Source organism: Galleria mellonella, unplaced genomic scaffold (genome assembly GCF_026898425.1).
Source record: "Galleria mellonella isolate WM207_F2 unplaced genomic scaffold, CSIRO_AGI_GalMel_v1 utg63, whole genome shotgun sequence".
NCBI classification, from domain to species: Eukaryota; Metazoa; Arthropoda; class Insecta; order Lepidoptera; family Pyralidae; genus Galleria; species Galleria mellonella.
Genome location: NW_026442130.1, coordinates 5657206 through 5663205, shown reverse-complemented (window position 1 = coordinate 5663205; position 6000 = coordinate 5657206). Strand labels below are relative to the sequence as shown.

Here is a 6000-nt window from a genome sequence, read left to right as displayed (position 1 = left end):
CATAAATTAGGGATACTTTTACGTATATGATGTATATTTGGTGGGAATGACGTTTTGAGATGAAAATGGAATGATGAGTTCACGGTATACGCTGATGAGATTTCATTGAGCGATGGTAGGTAAAGATAAAGTTATGTTAGTTTTTAATGGAAAATCCTTCTCCATTGAACATCATCTCCCTGAAAACCATCGTGCTGAATTCCAGGTATAATCATCATGATGCGCTAACTAGACCTGCCTTTTTATTCTCATCTATCATCCCTCACTGGTGCTCCGCCAGCGCATACCGGTAGCGCAGGCGAAGTTACCATTTCGTTTTCACCCATTCAAAAATAATCACTACTGTGTTGCTTGCAGGTGGGATAACCATTCCATTATCATAAAAAAAAAAACACTACTATTACAAATAGGAAAAGAGACTGTTAGTAATGGGGTCTAACTTACCCATTGCTAATCCCCATAACCTTTATCAGGTCAATCTCCACGCAGTTTATTCTAGAAACTATCGTGGTTCGTTCTTGTCGAAGTCGTCATGGTTGATCAAATGAGCTCCATTCATTCTCATTCACTGGTGCCCCACCTGCGTATACGGATAGCTCAGGCGGGGTTACCATTTCATTTTCACCTATGAAAAAATAATCACTGCTGTAACTACTATCATATATGATATGAACGTATTTAGGTCTCCTATCATCGACCAACTACAGTACTTAATAAGGTCGCAATTGCTTCACAAGTTACGCATTGTTATAACGTTTCTAATTACATTAGTAAATAGTTGTTTCCCACGGCTTCGTTAGCGCCAGCTTTTCCTTTTAACCGCAGCATCAACATGTCAGCCGTTAAGTGTCTACCGCCGATCATATGCCTCCTCCCATTGGGAGGTTTTACCAGTAACAGTAGTAGTTACCACGTTTGACAGGCGAATTGACAACCACATTTAGGCTTTGATGATGTTTTAAGAGATCCCTTCGACCATAAAGGTTGTCTGGAAGAGATTGCTTAGCAATAAGACCGCCTTTTGTACTACACTATACTTATCGAAAATTGTTCAACAAATCCTGTAATGTTGGTGCAATAAAGTGTTAAATAAACAAATAAATAAGTTCCCTTAAACGTCTTTTAGGACATCCACGGGAGAGCAAATGGTAGCTCTTTTTATGGCGGGACCACATGGCACCGGCATACATATATACATATATATATTATATTATACACGTTTTAGTCATTTACTATTATTATAAAGTTACAAGTATTGAGTTGTTATTAGTTGTTGTGAAAGAATCTATGAATCAAGTTCCGTAAATCGCAATACAACATAACAGAGTACCATCGCTAAGTGGCGTTACATGGGACGTGTTAATGAGCGCCTTATCAATACATCACATGTTCGAGTCAAGTGCGAGCGTTGTGGAAACACTACGCTATAGTAGTTACTATAGGATATTAATGAAACAACAGTATTAAAAGTCGGCCGGGGGTATTAAAGTGGTTATGCAAACATTTTTCGCTTGGGCGGTGGCGAAGAGCTTGGGCGGGCGGTGGGGATTGAGGATTTTCGCGGAGTTCACAGTCAGTCGCCATGCATTCGTGCGAGACGGTGCACGTCGCGTCCCGGCTCGTTCCCGCTTCGGAGACGCCGACGTAACGGCTTCGAGAGCCGCCCTGCCCCCCTTTGTCTTCCCTGATAAGGCGACAGAGGGGTAGTGGAATCAAACCCCACGACCAAACTGTCTTTAATGTAACGTGTATTTGAAATTTAAGATATTTTTTTTTCTAAAACTAATCGTATTGTGTTTGTGTTCTTGTGATTTTTGTGTTCGTGTATATGACTTAAAGTAATTATAAGTAGGTAAGTGAAAATTTTTTCGTGTAACTTTTTAATTAATATATTATATTCCGGCGCTCACGCGGTCACTTGTAAACATGATGTAAGCAGTATATCATAAAATTAATACGTAGGTAGCAAAAATTGCGTAAATCTTTATTTAGAGCGTCGTAATCTCCTGTAAATTATATTGCGGCCATTATTGGGCAATTATTTATTATTAGCGGTCATATAACAAACTTTATAACTGGGATTAAACTGTGTAGACATGGATAGAGTATAATGCTCAAATAACTGTAATGAGTCTATGACAGAAAAAAATAGTTTACCTCAAATTATCTATGTAGGGAGGGAAAGGTATTGTTAGTATCAGGTCGACTTCCATGCGGTTCTCCCTGGAAATCATCTTGGTTAACTGTTTTTGAATTCGTTAGGATGGGCCAACTGAACTGCATTCATCGTTACCTATCACACTCACTTGTGTCCCGCCAGCGTATACCGGTAGCGCAGGTGGGGTTACCATTCCATTATCACCCATTGAGTTATCTATGTAAACTATTTTTTTTTTTATTTTTACTTCTTTATTTTAAATTATCTTTTTATATCTACTGTACAATAAAGTAATTATTTATTTATAAAAAATACACCAACAATATGTTCACAATAATTAAACAGACTAGGTACAACGTTGTAAGTAAGTAATGAAAAAATGACTATTCAAAAATGCTTAAATCTAAGTTTACTTGAATAAAAATATTTCTTTTTTTCTTTCTAAGCTTAAGGCTAGACGAACATATCAATTAGAGGCATATACAGTTCTTATTCTTTAATCATTGTGTTAATACTTCGAATTTATAAGAAAATATTGTAGATTTTTAGTAATCAATGACACCTAAACATATTATTAATAAATGTGAATTATGAGCTTATTTACTTACATTATATATATATATATATATATATATATATATATATATATATATATATATATATATATATATATATATATATATATATACTAATACGTTTCACAGAATCACAAAACAAAAAAAGAACAAAAAAAATATTTATTTTATATAGATATACTATGGCGATCGAAAATAAAGATATACTTATCTCTACTTACTATAGAGAAACGCCATATGTAATTTCTAAATATTGTAACTGCAGTGGTTATAATTTTTGACTTGTAAATTTGACAAAAAAAAATAGAGAAAGTTAAATAGCTGTGCCTCCGATGTTGTCTACAAGATCGAGAAAAAGAGTAGCTTATATCCTCACTATGATAAATACTATGTACATACCAAACTTCATGACAACTGATTGAGCCATTACGACGCTAAAATACAATTAAGTCTTTGAAAGTGTGTTTTTCAAGGCTCTTCCATGCATAACAACGCTTTAGAATCAACTGCCAGCAGCGGTATTTTTGAACCGATACGACATCGTGACCTTCAGGAAAAGAGCGTATTCCTTTTTAAAAGGTCGACAGCACACCTGCAATTTGGTGTTGCGAGTGTTCCTTGCCATCAGGTTTTTTATGGATGATAATGGAATGGTAACCCCTTTGCGCTGACGGTATACGCTGGCGGGGCACCAGTGAGGGATGATAGGAGAGAATGAAAAGGCAGGTCAGTTAGCCCATCGTTATGAATAAACTTAGAATTAAGTATGATTATTTCCAGGGGGAAGCACGTGGAGGTCGATCTGATCTGATGTTGCTAGCAATGGGACTGGTAGACCCCATTACTAACAATTTCTTTTCCACCTGAAATTTGGTACTATGAGTGTAACTTACCATCAGATGAACTGCATGCTCGTTTGCCCCCAGTGTTGTAAAAAATAAATAAATAAACAGATTCACTCAACATTTATATTATTAGGTAGGTACTATATTTTTTATTCAATACTAGTAATAACATATTAATATAAGCAATTCATTATAAATGTGACAGCGTAAAGATCAATAGGTTATCAGAGAAACACTCGCTTCGGCTCAAGTATATAGAAATTATGTTATACAAATGTTTCTGTATCGGTTTTACTACAGACATATAGGTGTGTGACTTGTGAAAAACCATTACTATTACTTCATTATTAAGCATACGGTCCGCCTGATGTAAAACTTAAGATATCATGTGCTCGTTGCCAAACCTAAATAAACCTTTAACTTGCTTATATCGAGACTTATCTAGTAACTATTATTACAATAATAAGCCAATTATGTAAATCCTAGTTTTCAACCAGTGTTTATAGCAAGATTTGGAAAAGCAATACTAAGATTTTTACTAGCAGGAATTATGAAAAATAACCACAAAGGTTGGTCTTTAATATTGTGGAACTAACATTAATAAATATAATATTAAGTTAACTGTTCAGCTCCGATTTGGCCATTATCTATTAAAAAATGTGTATATCTGTTTTTTTTTTTAATGGATGATAATGGAATGGTAACCCCACCCGCGCTATCGGTATACACAGGCGGGGCACCGGTGATGGATGATAGGAGAGGATGAAGTAGGTCAGTTAGCCCATCGTGACGAATTCAACAAGAATTGTTCACGATGGTTTCCAGGGGGAACCACGTGGAGGTCGACCTAATAAGGCATAATGCTAGCAATGGGGCTGTCAAACTCCATTGCTAACAATCCCTTTCCTCCCGTGTACATCTGTTGGGAAAGTCTAAGTCACCCCATTGTCAAGTGAGTGATACAATCGATGTGTAGCATATACTGTTAAAACGTCGTATAAACTCGACAGAAAGAGAAGAATTCGTGCACTATTTTCACCTAAATAAATTAAATATTGGTTTTATTCAATCTACATTGATTGAACTCAAATCAGAAATGTTTGAGCGTCTCTGTAAATTATTGATGCTCATTAACTTCTTTCTTTCCGTGAGTAGGCAAAATACATAAAATCTTATCTGAGAAATCAGTTCCGGGCACGGTAAGGCTGATATACCTGAAGAAGGTAAAAACCCTTAAAAATTTAAAATAAAAACAAAACACAAAGGTATGCTCTGTGCATATTTCTAGGACTATGAAACACAATGGTCATAGAAGTTCTTTTTTATGCAACTTAGCATGGCAAACAAGCTAACGGCCCACTTCATTGAAAGTGGTAACTGTCCCCTGTAAACAAGATCATAAAGAATATACTGTGTTGCTTATGAAATCGTTCTGCGTTGCCATTCTTGAGGGCTAAGGTGTTGCGCCTCTACACTCTGTAACTTCATTGTTATATCTTATCCTTCAAATCAAAATACAACCAAGCTAACGCGACTGCTTTACAACAGAAACACTAATGGAATAGAGTTACCCAAGTAGACGACCTGTACGGCTTTAAATGATTCTAGAACTATAGAAAATGTTAGTTGTTTACTTTATTTTCGAGACTTAATGGAGGAATATTTATTTATCACGGAATTTTTCCGAAATTACGGAGTCGAATGAAATATATATTATTAATATATAATATAATATATATAAACTACAGACTATAATAGCTACTAAAATAGTGTAATTTCGCTCGTTTACACACTTCACGGTAGGGTTTGTGACGAAGGAAATATCACTTTTATCTATGAGACCGTATAATACGTACTAAATTGCGGTCCAAAATATCATAATTACGTTTTGTGGTAAGTCCTCAGGTTAATTTAAATTTTTAACGTATTTAACATTATTGCGTAATAAACTGTAAAGTACATACGAGTACATGTACTTATCATCTGATAATATATCTGATCATTATATCAGCCGTCTACTGTCAACTGCAGTTCATAGGCCTCCATCAAAATCGGGGTTTTACCAGTAGTTGCCACGTTTAGCAGGCGGACTGGCAATTACATTTAGGTTTTGGTGAAGTTTTAAGAGGGTCAGCTTTAACTGTCAACATATCGTCATAGTCGTAGAATACTGACGGATCTGACAAAGATTAAATATACATATCCGTCAGTATTCTATGACGATATCTTAAAAATTTAACATGTAATAAATTGTAAAAAATAACTATATAAATGGCTAGTAAATAAGTGTTACTATAGTGTCCAGGTATATATATAAAATATAAGATATTGATATATTATAAACGATTGACTTTCCTGTATTACAATCGAATTAACATTTAAAAATTGACATAAGCTATTTACCTACTGCATGGACTATTGT

At 35.1% G+C, this 6000-nt stretch overlaps 1 protein-coding gene across 1 annotated transcript in view; it reads left to right on the top strand.

The window, feature by feature from the left end:
* Window positions 1–1594: 1594 nt before the first annotated feature.
* LOC113521626 (high affinity cAMP-specific and IBMX-insensitive 3',5'-cyclic phosphodiesterase 8) overlaps window positions 1595–6000 on the top strand; it is a 248054-nt gene continuing 243648 nt past the window's right edge. Inside the window, exon 1 of the mRNA XM_026907212.3 lies at window positions 1595–1852. The gene's annotated coding sequence lies outside the window, so the exon portion shown is untranslated. The remainder of the gene's footprint in view (window positions 1853–6000) is intronic.